The sequence below is a fragment of the Fundulus heteroclitus genome, chromosome 24 (genome assembly GCF_011125445.2).
Source record: "Fundulus heteroclitus isolate FHET01 chromosome 24, MU-UCD_Fhet_4.1, whole genome shotgun sequence".
NCBI lineage: Eukaryota > Metazoa > Chordata > Actinopteri > Cyprinodontiformes > Fundulidae > Fundulus > Fundulus heteroclitus.
In genome coordinates, this window is record NC_046384.1 from 18597814 (window position 1) to 18612085 (window position 14272).

The following is a 14272-nucleotide window of genomic DNA, read 5'->3' on the forward strand; positions in this document are numbered from 1 at the left end:
TTCTGGCGTTGATCAATCTCTCAGCAAACTATGGCCTGGTGGTAAAACAAGGTCAAGATTGTGTAACGATGTATAGTCAAATACATTTAGGTTTTAATAACGTTTGATGCTGAATGGTACGTTAATGGAAAGAAATAAGCATCATGTACAGTTTTCTCGACACAATGAGATTCCCTGCAGGTTTATTATTATGTATCCTAGGGTCAAATATATAAAATAGTTGTTGAAATGAGTGCATGTCTGGAAATATAAAATACGTAAAGTTCAACCAAATGCACCCTGCTGGGACAGAGCTTGAAATTTATTTATTAAACTGGAATGATGACTATTGTGTTAAAAATAGATTTGCTGATCCTGCCAACCTTTTAATCTTAGTTTTAGGTTTATTTATTGGGATAACCTCAATGGAGGTAAGAAGTCTCTCAAGGACAGAACCTTTTAGTTAAAAACAGATATCATAGAAAAGTCAGAATTATGAAAAAAATACATCAACTACTAATATTTGTATTCACAAAAATAAAATGTTTGCTGCCAGAAAACCATTAGCAGCAATCATTTCAGCTTGTAACTGCACTTTCCATATATTTTTTTAGCAAATTCTAACAAAAGTAATATACTGATCGCCTTCATTTATAATCAAAAATTTCACTTTACATCAAATTAGACTTTTCGGCCTGCATAGCTGGATTTTTACAGCCATCCCATCAGCAGGGTGTAGAGCAACATGCGGCCACTAGAGGGAGGCGTAGACCTGAGCAACGATCAGGTTAGTCACTGAGTCCATTAAAATGCATTTCTAGTCATTTATCTGAACAAATAAGGACTCTGAGACAGTGTTGAGGTCTAGTTTCAACATGTATATTGGGAATTTCAGTTTATATGCAAGAGGAAACATTTACTTCAACCTTCTTTGTCTTTACTTCACACTTACTTAGCACATTAATAGCTTACAAACTGCACTCTTAGCCAACATCCCGTCAAGTTGGTTTAAGATATGCAGGCTTCAGCCGACTCAGACAAATAAGAAGCATGTTTAAGAATATTAAATACACGATTTACTGCTCTGTACATTAACCAGGTGAAGAAGTCTCTTTCAGTGTGTACTAAGGTGAGATTCCAGTCTGTACTCCTGGTGCCAGGAACTAAACAGGGACTAAAAAGGTGCTGGGAACCAGAGGTGATGGAACAGCAGCTGTAACCGCACAGATGCAAACTGAAGAGATGAGGTCCAAACATCAAGCCTGCACACAAGAAACTCACACACAGGCCACCCCTCTATTTACACTTAGTTACTACATTTGCATTAAATAAAGCATTTAAAAAGTACAATTTTGTGCCACACAGTTCAAGGCAAGAGCCTTTGTAACGACTTCTGTGTAAGATTTTCAGAATGAGACTTCCTTCAGATTTGCATTGGGAAAAAGGTCAAGAGGTTTTGAGCCAGTTATAGGCCTTTGTAGATACTACAGGTCATCTCCATATATTAGAATACCACCCAAAACCTAATCTCATTTCAGTAATTTAATTCAGACCCTGATTCATTACACAAAAAAATGGGTTTTTTAAGTGTTTACTTCTCTTATTGTGGCTTAAAACCCCAATTAAAATCTTACATCAGGGCAATAAAAAGGATTGTTAGAGTAGAGCCATGCACTGTTGAGTAACTGCTGTCTTTTCCAGCCGAGAAACTAACGACTCAAAATGATTTTCCAGAAAATCATCAACTTAGCATTTAATCCATTTGAATCTGAGAGACAGAGAATACTGATCCTCATTAAAACCCAGAAGAAACAGTCTTAGCTCAATCCTCACCTGAATCAGACGGCAACTTCTCCTCTGAATCTTGCAGGTTGTTGTCCTGCAGGTCAACTTCTGTCAGACAACAGGACTTGGAGCCAAGAACTGATGACAGAACTTCACAAGTTCTCCCTGAGAGTTTACAGGACCTAAGTCTGAGAGACAACATTAAACAAGTTAAAAGAGAAGAAACGGATGTTATTTGAACATAAAAACTTCGTCTCAATCTACAAACAGTCAGGATGATCAGAATTTGCTCTGATAATAGAAAACCCTATATTGGGTCAGCATTGTGTTACGACCTCTGCAGAACCCTCGTTGTTGGGTTGGACATTTATCTTTTATATTCTGATATGGGAAAACTGGTAATGCCCTTAGTTTATAAAGCTAACTGCTAATTAAATAGTCTCCACCCTCCTCTAAAGGTGGCAAGATAGCTGCTGCCTTTTGCTTTGTAAATTGTTGTTGCACATTTCAACACTGACACATCCACCCTCCATTCATCCACACCATGCACCACTGATTTAATTCACGTTCACACTTTGATATTTAACCTCAGTTAATATTGAATGCATTTCCATTAAAAAAAACCTTTATAAACTGCCTGGCCAAAAAATAAATAAACATAAACAGTTGCCACCTGGATTTAACTAAGCAAATAGGTACGAGCCTCCCATTGGATAATTACTGCATGGGCGATTCTGTTTCAACTGGCAACAAGTTATTTAAAGCCAACTGGTGCAATGAGCTGCTTCTTATTTCTTAAACAACCATGTGAAACTCGTGGATCCCAGGGCAGTTGGAGACCACAGCCCTGTGGCCATACATTGACAGAACATTCAACAGGTGATATGAATACCTGGGGCTTCATATATGATAACATATCTGGCAGGTGTTTGTGCAAAACTTCACCAGCGTCTTCGTTTAAGAGTGTTTGGTGTTTGTACCAATATGATGGTAATTTTTTACAGAGCTGCCATAGAGTCTCTATTAAGGTATGGCATCACCAGCTGGTTTGGTAATTTGACAGTAAAAAACAAAGACCCAGATCTTAAACTTGGATAGCAGGTAAAATAAAGGGAATGGCTCCTCCTATGTCTCCACAGGAACTGTTTGAGCAGTCCATCCTCAGACAGGCAGATGAGGTTTTATCCGACTCCTCTCATATGCTGTACTCTAAATTTATGCTAATGAACTTCAGAAGAAGGTCCAGGACCCCTTATGCAAATATAACATTTGTTCATCCCACTGCCTCTAAAACTTAATGAGCGCATGGTTTGGGATGAGAAGTTTAACAGGGGAAGAACAAGGAGACGTACGTAGCCACATCTATGGACTCTTATGATCTACAGCAGCAAACTGGAGGGGGGCGGGGCAGTAGTGTTTGAAATGATTGTATTTTTAAAGGTTTTGATTGTTTTAGTTCAACTGCCATATATGAACTGTTATTGTATATTTAGTTATTATTTTACTGAGACTCCTTTTATTAGTGATCGTGCATATATAGTACGATGCAGCTGATCCTTGTATCCGAGACACATTTCTCCCAGTTAGACTAATAAAAATACTTTGACTTGACTTTGAAACTCAAAAACCGTGTAATTAATGTCAAAACCTCAAAAATGGAACAAAAAGCTGATTTAGCTGAGTACACCGAGGCTGCTCTGATATCAATGCCACACTCTGGTCTGATTCATAGAAGATCAGGTTTCCTTCCTGCTGCTGATCAAAAGCCAGTTTTCCCAGAGACTCAATCATCTTCCTGCTCTCTGGACTCCAGTCTGGATCAGTTTCAGCTCTCCTCCCTCTCTGGTCTCCAACACGTCCTCCAGAACCGTAGCAGTGATCCAGCAGAAGACTGGGATGTGGCACATGATGTGGAGGCTTCTTGATGTCTTCATGTGGGAAATTATCCTCCCGGCCTGCATCTCGTCTCTGAATCTCTTCCTGAAGTACTCCTCCTCCTGTGGGTCAGTGAACCATCTGACCTCTGTCGCCATGCCAACACACTCAGGAGGGATCCGATTGGCTGCTGCAGGTCGGGTGGTCATCCAGAGGGAAGCAGGTTCCCCCTGATGAGGTTTGTCAGCAGAACATCTACTAAGGTGGACTCTGGAGCATCAGTCAGGGTCTCGTCGCTCATCCAGATCATCAAAAAATGAACAGAACCTGGAAGTGTTCAAAGCTGCAGATTTCTTTGGTTTCAGTAAAGAAGTGATGAACAAGGTCCACCAAGCTGAACTGTTTCTCTTTCAGCACATTCAGCTCTCTGAAGGTGAATTGAAATAAGAACTGGATGTCCTGGTTGGTTTTGTCTTCAGCCCAGTCCAGAGTGAACTTCTGGGTCAAGATTGTTTTCCCAATGCCAGCCACTCCCTTTGTCATCACTGTTCTGATTGGTTGATCTCTTCCAGGTGGGACTTTAAAGATGTCTTCTTGTCTGATGGTTGTTTCTGGTCTGTGTGGTTTCCTGGATGCTGTTTCAATCTGTCTGACCTGATGTTCATCATTGACCTCCCCAGTCCCTCCCTCTGTGATGTAGAGCTCTGTGTAGATTTGGCTCAGAAGGGTTGGACTTCCTGCTTTAGCGATCCCCTCAAACACACACTGGAACTTCTTCTTCAGACCAGGGGCCCGTGCTTCGTACGTCGCTAACTCAGTTAGCTGGATTTGATTGTTGACCATTTGGCATGATCTTGGATCGTTTGGTTCTTCGAAAGTCATCCTGCACTTGCTGTCATAGCAACATGTGCACAAGCTTAAGCTCAGGAAGAGGATATCCCTACCTGAGCATTTGTCATGGTTACCGTGCTGAAACATGGCTGATTACACAGAGCTCTAAATGCTCAGTTGATGATTACAAGAAATTTTAAACTGAACAAACTTGAAGCAGATTTTTCAACAGAGTTTCAGATTTGGACATTGTTAAATTGTCTGAAATGGTAGAAAAATTACCATTTTCTCACCTTTACCATTCCTAACCTGAACCCTACTGAAGGAACAGTAAATTTAATCCAAGTCTGGGATAAGAGGCAGCAGCTGTTCTGTTTCCATTACTGACAGGAAGCTGGAGACACAGTTATTAGGTCAATAACTGATAATCAGACAGAACAAAGTCCAAAGGAAGGTAAGAGGTTTACATTCTCAGAGTAATCTGGGTATGTTAACAGGAAGACTCACGGACAGAAATAATGTTGGAGTGCAGCAAAAATATATTAATTTAAAAGAAAATTCAACAGGTGATTTATTTCTCCATATCTTCACCATCAGCAAAAAGATTAACATTAAGCATTGTTTATTTCTATTTATTTACAGTCGCACACTCAATCCTACGAGTTAAATTTGACCTGATAATAAGGGTTGGTTGTTAATTTAGCCTTTTATCTTATGTTGTATGTGCACCTTTGATTAGTCACTTTAAAAGCCTCTGATTCAACATGTGAATTTAAAAAGAAAGACAAAAACATTTGAACCACCAACTCAATCCCAAAACAATCCACTAGACCCTAAACTGGGAACACATTTTTTTTCTCCAATGATTATTTCTTTAAAATGGTTCTACAGCTGAAATATGGCTTCAGCTGAAACAACCCTGACTCCTACTGGACCAACAGTGAACTACAGACACTTAGAGATACCAGCAATGTTTACCCTGAACTCACTGGAGACTGGATTTAATTAAAAGCTTCAAGCAAAAACAGTATCATAAATTAAAAAAAAAAGAAGTTAAAAAGGAAAAATCTGGACATTTTTCCGAATTTTGAAGACATTTCGTTTCCTATCCAGAAAGCTTTCTTAATTGAAAATGTCTGGAGTTGAGTGGAGTTCCAAGCTTTACCAAAGAGTAGGGTCGTTAGGGTCGTTATCGGCCTGTTACAGGCCAACAATGACTTTAATGACTCGTCATTACTAAGGGGTGGACCTGTTTTGGTTCAAATTGCATGTTATCTAAGCCATTAAGATCAAGATGAGTTAGTAAATTACAGACCTATATCTAATCTTCTTTTCTTATCTAAAATTCTTGAGAAAGTAGTTGCTAATCAACTTTGTGAACATTTACAAAGTAATGACCTACTTGAGGAGTTTCAGTCAGGCTTCAGAGCTCATCATAGCACTGAAACAGCTCTGGTGAAGGTCACTAATGATATTTTCATGGCCTCAGATAATGGACTTGTGTCTATACTTGTCCTGTTAGATCTCAGTGCTGCGTTTGATACAGTTGATCACAATATTCTCCTACAAAGACTTGAACATACTGTAGGGATTAAGGGGAAAGCATTAGGCTGGTTTAAATCTTATCTGTCAGACAGATTCCAATTTGTTCATGTTAATAATAAATCTTCCTCAAACTCTAGGGTCACCTGTGGAGTACCACAGGGTTCAGTCCTTGGACCAATTCTCTTTACTATATATATGCTTCCGATAGGCAAAATTATCAGACAGCATGGGATTAATTTCCACTGTTATGCTGATGACACTCAGCTATATTTATCCATAAATCCTGATGAATCCAATCAATTACTTCGACTGCAGTCATGTCTTGATGACATCAAAAGCTGGATGACTTTAAATTTCCTGCATCTAAATTCTGACAAGACCGAAGTTTTAATCTTTGGGCCAGAGTCCTCAAAAAATAAACTTCTTAACCAATCACTTAATCTGGGTGGCATTAACCTGGCCTCTGGTAATAAAGTAAAAAATCTTGGTGTTATTTTTGACCAAGACATGTCATTTAAATCCCATATTAAACAGGTTTCCAGAGTTTCCTTTTTTCACCTCCGGAATATCGCCAGAAGTGATGCTGAAAAACTGGTCCATGCATTTGTTACTTCAAGGCTGGACTATTGTAATTCTTTACTATCAGGAATTCCACAAAATGCAGTTCAAAGCCTTCAGCTGATCCAAAATGCTGCAGCAAGAGTTCTGATGAAAATCAACAAGAGGGATCATATTTCTCCAATTTTAGCTTCCCTTCATTGGCTTCCTGTTAAATCAAGAATAGAATTTAAAATTCTTCTTCTAACATATAAAGCCCTTCATAATCAAACTCCATCATATATCAGAGCTCTGATTACCCCGTATGTTCCTAACAGAGCACTTCGCTCTCAGACCGCAGGTCTGCTGGTGGTTCCTAGAGTCTCTAAAAGTAGAATGGGAGGCAGATCCTTTAGCTATCAGGCTCCTCTCCTGTGGAACCAACTCCCAGTTTTGGTCCGTAAGGCAGACACCCTGTCTACTTTTAAGACTAGGCTTAAAACTTTTCTTTTTGACAAAAATTATAACTAGTGACTCATGTTACTCTCAGCTACCTTTATAGTTTTACTGCTATAGGCTTAGGTTACTGGAGTATATCAGGATCTAATTTTCTCACTACATTGAGTTCTACTGTTCTTCAATTATGCATTATGTGTTGTCATTTCTGCTTTAACTTTCTGTTCTCTCTCTTTTCTCTTCATAGTAGGTACACCTGGTCTGGCGTTCTGTTAACTGTGACATCATCCAGAGAAGACGGCTCACCCGCTACTACCATCTAATGTAGAACAGATTACTAGATCAATGTGTGCTTCTGTGCTTTTTTGTTTCTCTTGTTGTGTCTCTGTTCTGTCTTCTGTAACCCCAGTCGGTCGAGGCAGATGACCGTTCATACTGAGCCCGGTTCTGCCGGAGGTTTTTTTTCCCGTTAATGGGTGGTTTTTCTTCCCACTGTCGCTTCATGCTTGCTCAGTATGAGGGATTGCAGCAAAGCCATGTACAATGCAGATGACTCTTCCTGTGGCTCTACGGTTCCCCAGGAGTGAATGCTGCTTGTCGGGACTTTGATGCAATCAACTGGTTTCCTTATATAGGACATTTTTGACCAATCTGTATAATCTGACCCAATCTGTATAATATGATTGAACTTGACTTTGTAAAGTGCCTTGAGATGACATGTTTCATGATTTGGCGCTATATAAATAAAATTGAATTGAATTGAATTGAATTACAAGGAGTTTGTTGGGCAGTACTTTAAAGCTTGGAACTCCACTCTAGCCTCCACTGCCATTTTCGCAGTGGAGGCTGGCTTGACCACATTTAGAATGTACTGTAGATCCTGATCAGTCAGACTATTTCCTACAGCGACTGCACAAGAAATTCAGTTAAAATACTAACCTGAAGCAGAATGAATGCTGAATATTTGGACAAAATAATAATAATAATAATAATAATAATAATAATAATAATAATAATAATAATAATAATAATAATAATAATAATAATAATAAAGGAATAAAGGTTAAACTCCCCTTGAATAACATCTTGATTTAATTTCATCATACTTTTGAATTACTTACATTACTTACATAGACAGACTTTATTGTCATTCAGCTGCACGCTCATAATGAAAATTTGAGAGAAATTTCATTGCGAGGCTTCCAAAAAAAGGAGGACGAAAGAATAACATACTGTGCAATATTACAGAATGTAAAGTATAAAATATGAAATAAATAAATAAAACTATTGTGATATTTGTCAGGAATGGAGAAACAAACCAAAAGACGTTTTATGTGTACAGAAAAGTTCTCTTTAACACCACATGTGTAGTGCAAGTATGTGTAGCAGCAGAATGCATTTCGACAATAAAAAGAGCATATGTTGGTGCAGATATGAAGCCTAGGCGGAAATTCAATTGAAGAAACTCTATTGCCTACCTCCATCCAATCAGAGGCTGATCCGCCTCACAGCCAGGATGAAAACCACACTGCTCTTCCTGAATGCGAGATTCGACTATCCAACGGACCCTCCTTTCCAGAACCCCAGAATAGATCTTACCAGGGAGGCTTAAGAGTGTGATTCCTCTGTAGTTGGAAAACACCCTCCAGTCCCCCTTTTTAAATAGGGGGACCACCACCCCAGTCTACCAATCCAGGGGAACTGCCCCCGATGTCCACGCAATGCTGCAGAGCCGCGTTAACCAACACAGCCCCACAACATCCAGAGCCTTAAGGTACTCAGGGCAAATCTTATCCACCCCCGGGGCCTTGCCACCGAGGAGCTTTTTAACCACCTCGGCAACCTCAGCACCAGAAATAGAAGAAACCCGACCCAGAGTCCCCAAGCTCTGCTTCCTCAATAGAGGACGTGTTGGTGGAATTAAGGAGGTCTTCAAAGTATTCTGCCCATGGACGCACAACGTCCCGAGTCGAGGTCAGTAGCATACCACCCCCACTATAAACAGTGTTGGTACTGCACTGCTTCCCCCTCCCAAGACAACGGATAGCGGACCAGAATCGCTTCGATGGTAGATTGCATTTTGTATAAATTTTATTTACTTTTATTTAGATAGGTAATCTCATTTAACAAGACAGACCTTTAACGAAGACACATGTTTTCATGTTGCCATGTTTTCTATTTATCTTATCAGTTAAAGGATCTCTAAAACTAGTTTTTCAATATCAAGTGGTAATATGGTTCCCAAACCTTCATCAATTTTACTGATACCTGGTTCACACGGCAAGATTTTTAAATTGTCAGATGATTTTCAAAACCCAAGAGACACCCCACATAACAATGAAAAATCATACATATAAAAGGTTTGCTTGTACAGTGGGTGGTGTCCATTGAAACAGTGAGCACAACACACCCCACACGGAGGACGATGAGGAAGAACAATAGCGACAGTATGTGGACTCATTTTAACAAAGAAAAAACATAACATAAAGAAAATTTATTTATGGATCTAATTTTCTCACTCCATAGAGAACTACTGTTCTTCAATTATGCATTGTGTGTCGTCATTTCTGCCTTAACTTTCTGTTCTCTCTCTTTTATCTTCATAGTAAGTACACCTGGTCTGGCGTTCTGTTAACTGTGACATCATCCAGAGAAGACGGCTCACCCGCTACTACCATCTAATGTAGAACAGATTACTGGATCAATGTGTGCTTCTGTGCTTGTTTGTCTCTCTTGAGTCTCTGCTCTGTCTTCTGTAACCCCAGTCGGTCGAGGCAGATGACCGTTCATACTGAGCCCAGTTCTGCCGGAGGTTTTCCTTCCCGCTAATGGGGAGTTTTTCTTCCCACTGTCGCTTCATGCTTGCTCAGTATGAGGGATTGCAGCAAAGCCATGTACAATGCAGATGACTCTTCCTGTGGCTCTACGGTTCCCCAGGAGTGAATGCTGCTTGTCGGGACTTTGATGCAATCAACTGGTTTCCTTATATAGGACATTTTTTTGACCAATCTGTATAATCTGACCCAATCTGTATATTATGATTGAACTTGACTTTGTAAAGTGCCTTGAGATCACATGTTTCATGATTTGGCGCTATATAAATAAAATTGAATTGAATTGAATTGAAAAGCAGTTCATTAGAGTGTAGACAACGCCAACAGGGGCTTCAAGTTTGCTACACTATCATATGGATGTAAGTTGTCTTTTATTATCCTACGTGTTTCCCTCACCTCGCTTTGTGATTGGCTACACGTCACTTTCAACAGGAGGCGTGTTCGCTTGTCCCTTGAACATCACACACACTAGGCCAGGGGTCAGCAACCTTTAACACTCAGAGAGGCAATTGGACCCGTTTCACACAGTGCAGAAAACACTTGAAGCCACAAAACCCTTTTGAAATTTTTACTGAAATAACACTGCATGTAACACAGATTTTTGTCTTTGTGCTATAAGATAGGATAAGGTAAAATAGAATTTATTGATCTCACAGTGGAGAAATTCACGTGTCAATTTAGGAGCTCTCATAAGGCCTAAGATGCTTTGTGAATAACTTTTATTTTACCAAAGTAAAAGGAATCTTTTTGAATACGGGTAGAGGTCTATAGCTAACAGGGAGTTAACTGACTCTTCCTCTCTAATGTTGACTGCTGCAAATATAAATTCACTAAACATGACTGCCATGAATTGCATTGCTCTGCAGGGGAGGGTGGCCAGGATCAGTTTTAAAGGCAGGCTGTTCATAGGAAGAAGATGAGAGCAGAGCAACTGGTCCTCTCCACAGAAATTATTTCAATGACCGTAGTCTCTGATCCTAAGCTTCAAGCACATCACTCTGGGAAGTAACCTCAGGGAAGCTGCAGGATTCAAAATATCCCTGTTAACATGAAACCCCCTTAGGATTCCACAGACAGAGCATGGTATAGTTCCTAGAGAGAGGGATGTCTGTATGTCCATCGTAGGGTTTTTTTAATCTGTCAAACTAACCTTGGGAAATAAGAGACAATGGATGGAAAGATAGATGTTGGATAGATTTTTCTAACTGACTTTTTTGTGATTCCATGTCAAATTAATTTGAACAGCATTAACTAGCAAGATGGGGCCATGATCAAAAGCCAAAGACATTGGAATATTACATTCATCTTTGTTTGTTTGTTTAAGTTTGAGTTTATTTTTTCAGTCACAAAATACATATTTCCATAACAGATACACAAAAGCAATAAAAAAGTGAACTAAAAAAGTTCAGAAGCAAAAACTTATATGCCCAATTCTACAATTTGCAGTACTTTGCTAGATGCATTTAATATTAAAGAAAAGAAAATACTGAGAGAAAAATAAAATTAAAATGATGCCTCATAACCTCTTGCTGACGAGGTTGCAATATTCTCTAATCAGTATGGTTCTTAATATGGAAAATAAGGTTCAGAAGATTAAGATTCAGCATAACTTTCCTTAGTTGAAATGTTAACACTGTGAAAATGCCATTATGGAGAGAATGAACAAAGTCGCAGGAGAAGAGTTTTCCCCAAGAAAAAAAAATCACAATTTAGATGAAATAAGATAGAAGCTCTTACTGGTCAAATGAAACATTTTTTCATTGTATTTCCATTTCTTTGGCTTGTTATTGGATGAAAATTGTCTATAAAGCCACAATGTTCTTTAATTAGAATTGATGAGAAAAACATGGTAAGGAAAAGATAAAAAAAAATCAATAAAAAGCTACACTATGTTCATGAGAAAAATTTTGTTGTTCTCAGTAAATACTCAGTAAGACTTTGGTTGTCTGAGATAAACAAAACAATCAGGAGCTGATGAGCCACAGCTGTAGTGCCCACAGAGAGCTCTATTTAAGCCTCAGGTGCTGGTTGACCATTCAGTTGTGGTAGGAACTATGGGAGGAATTTGGCTTCTGGGTTTTTGTGCAGTCGCATTGTGGCTTAAAGGTTTGTGTAGTTTCTTTGTTTTAATTTTTTTTTGGTATATTAAAAAAAAGTATGAATGATTCAGTAGTCAATTTGTGATCCCGAAAGGTTGCCACTATAGTTGTGAAAAGATGCTATGAGAAACAAATGTGCTATTCAATTCACAGGGTCTTGTTTACCGATTGATCATAATGGAGGAATACACTATGAACCAAAGGGTACTGGAAACTGTAAGCTAAGTGTTTGGATGTGCAAATTGTTAAACAAGCTTACTTCTGACTAAACTAACATTCGTTTGTTTCAGCCGTGTCCCAAAATGAGATTCCTCTAAAGAGAAAAGTTGCTTTACTCCAGTCAGTGGATTCCAGGTTGCTGGAAACTTCAAAAGAAGGTAATTATTTGTTACATTGTGTCAAGATTTTCATTACATGGACATGTATTATAATTAAGACTAAAAGGTATGTGAACATCTAACAATGACATGTTCCTTAAGTGCAACTGGAAACCAATGAAGTGGAATTGGACGTGTCAAGCGACGCCTCCCACAACGTGTCAAGCGACGCCTCCCACAACGTGTCAAGCGACGCCTCCCACAACGTGTCAAGCGACGCCTCCCACAACGTGTCAAGCGACGCCTCCCACAACGTGTCAAGCGACGCCTCCCACAACGTGTCAAGCGACGCCTCCCACAACGTGTCAAGCGACGCCTCCCACAACGTGTCAAGCGACGCCTCCCACAACGTGTCAAGCGACGCCTCCCACAACGTGTCAAGCGACGCCTCCCACAACGTGTCAAGCGACGCCTCCCACAACGTGTCAAGCGACGCCTCCCACAACGTGTCAAGCGACGCCTCCCACAACGTGTCAAGCGACGCCTCCCACAACGTGTCAAGCGACGCCTCCCACAACGTGTCAAGCGACGCCTCCCACAACGTGTCAAGCGACGCCTCCCACAACGTGTCATCCTAGGCATGTATTCTTAAATAAAGGTTCTTTAATTCATCTCGTTTTGTGACGCTTTCATTTCCCTGAAACTCCTGGCTTAGCAACACAGTCTGTGTGAGATTACTCTAGTGGGGAATCTAGAGACCCAGAGCAAACCGACAGAGCTCTGGTCAGACTGGAACAGGAGAGGGTTAAAGCTATAGGTGGTAATCTTCAGAAATGGTTCTCCCATCCTGACAGAAAATACACTATTCAGAAAAGGGAGGTTAAAGTTGGATCTCTGTAAAAACTCTTACCAACCCTGGGGTCTGTTCTTACGTTGCTTAAAACATCCAAGATCAAATGAGACATCCAAGATGATTTCATCCAGCTAATTGGGTTCTTTGAACACACCTGTTTATGATTAGTATAGCTGGATGAATAATCTGAGAACTACACATTCATACACTTGTTTAAAAGGGGAAATGTGTCAATAGTAATGATGATCAGCAACGGTGCTATTGGCTGTTCAGCATGGCCAAAGAACGCCCACAGTTCTCCCAAGCAGAACAAGAGCTTTTAAAGGAAGGTTATGCCGAATTTGAGTCATTAAATCAAAGTCTGCTAAAGCCAGGACAGAGGGCTGGCAAAACATAGACAAATTGAGTAAGTGCTGTAGATGTTTCTATCACCTACAATATATTTTTGCATTTTAATTTCATATTTACTGTTGTCAGAGCCTCCACGGGAGCCACTAGAACATGGGGACAAGTAAAAGTGAATATTGTACAAAATGGTAGCCTTTAATTTTACTGTATTTTTAAAAGCCACTTGTTACTGCAACAGATCCAATATTGGTGTCATTCCTTAGACACTGGAAGTAAAGGATGTGTGCAACTAAATTTAAAAAAAAAATATATATACAAAAATGACGATGCATCTATTTTACAATTCTCCGTTTTTTTTTCTTTTCCAAGTCATACACAGCTTACACGGTCAAAAGAATGTGTTGCTCGTGTCTAGATAATCGGTTAATACAATATACGGCTCGACAGGAAGCAAGCCTTTCAAAATAAAACTAAACTTCACAAAATGGCCTGAACAAATCTTACTGAATGATAAAAAGCAAACCATCACACAACTTAAATATTTTCTATGTATGGCTCTAACACAACTACTTCTTTAAAAGCCACTTAAATGTGTTTATAACAGCCACCAAGAAATCTCTCTACAACTAGTCACACTGCGCTAAAGGATCCTGTCTATTGTGCAATACGCAATTAATTTGAAAAGCTCTGCAAATTATTCTTGCACCTTCCACAACAGGTTGCAGTCATAAAATTGGATGACATGGATACAACATACTTCCCTATCTACTCCGCTTAAACTGCGATCTAATCCTGTTTACATGAAATAAGCCT

The 14272-nt window shown here is 39.5% G+C and overlaps 1 long non-coding RNA gene across 1 annotated transcript; it reads left to right on the forward strand.

Annotated features, from left to right (window-relative positions):
• The first annotated feature begins 11871 nt into the window (after positions 1-11871).
• On the forward strand, positions 11872-12518 carry LOC105932525. The gene is made up of 4 exons (XR_004928147.1): positions 11872-11948; positions 12095-12157; positions 12232-12318; positions 12421-12518. It is a non-coding gene; the product is annotated as an uncharacterized LOC105932525 (long non-coding RNA).
• Positions 12519-14272: the final 1754 nt, after the last annotated feature.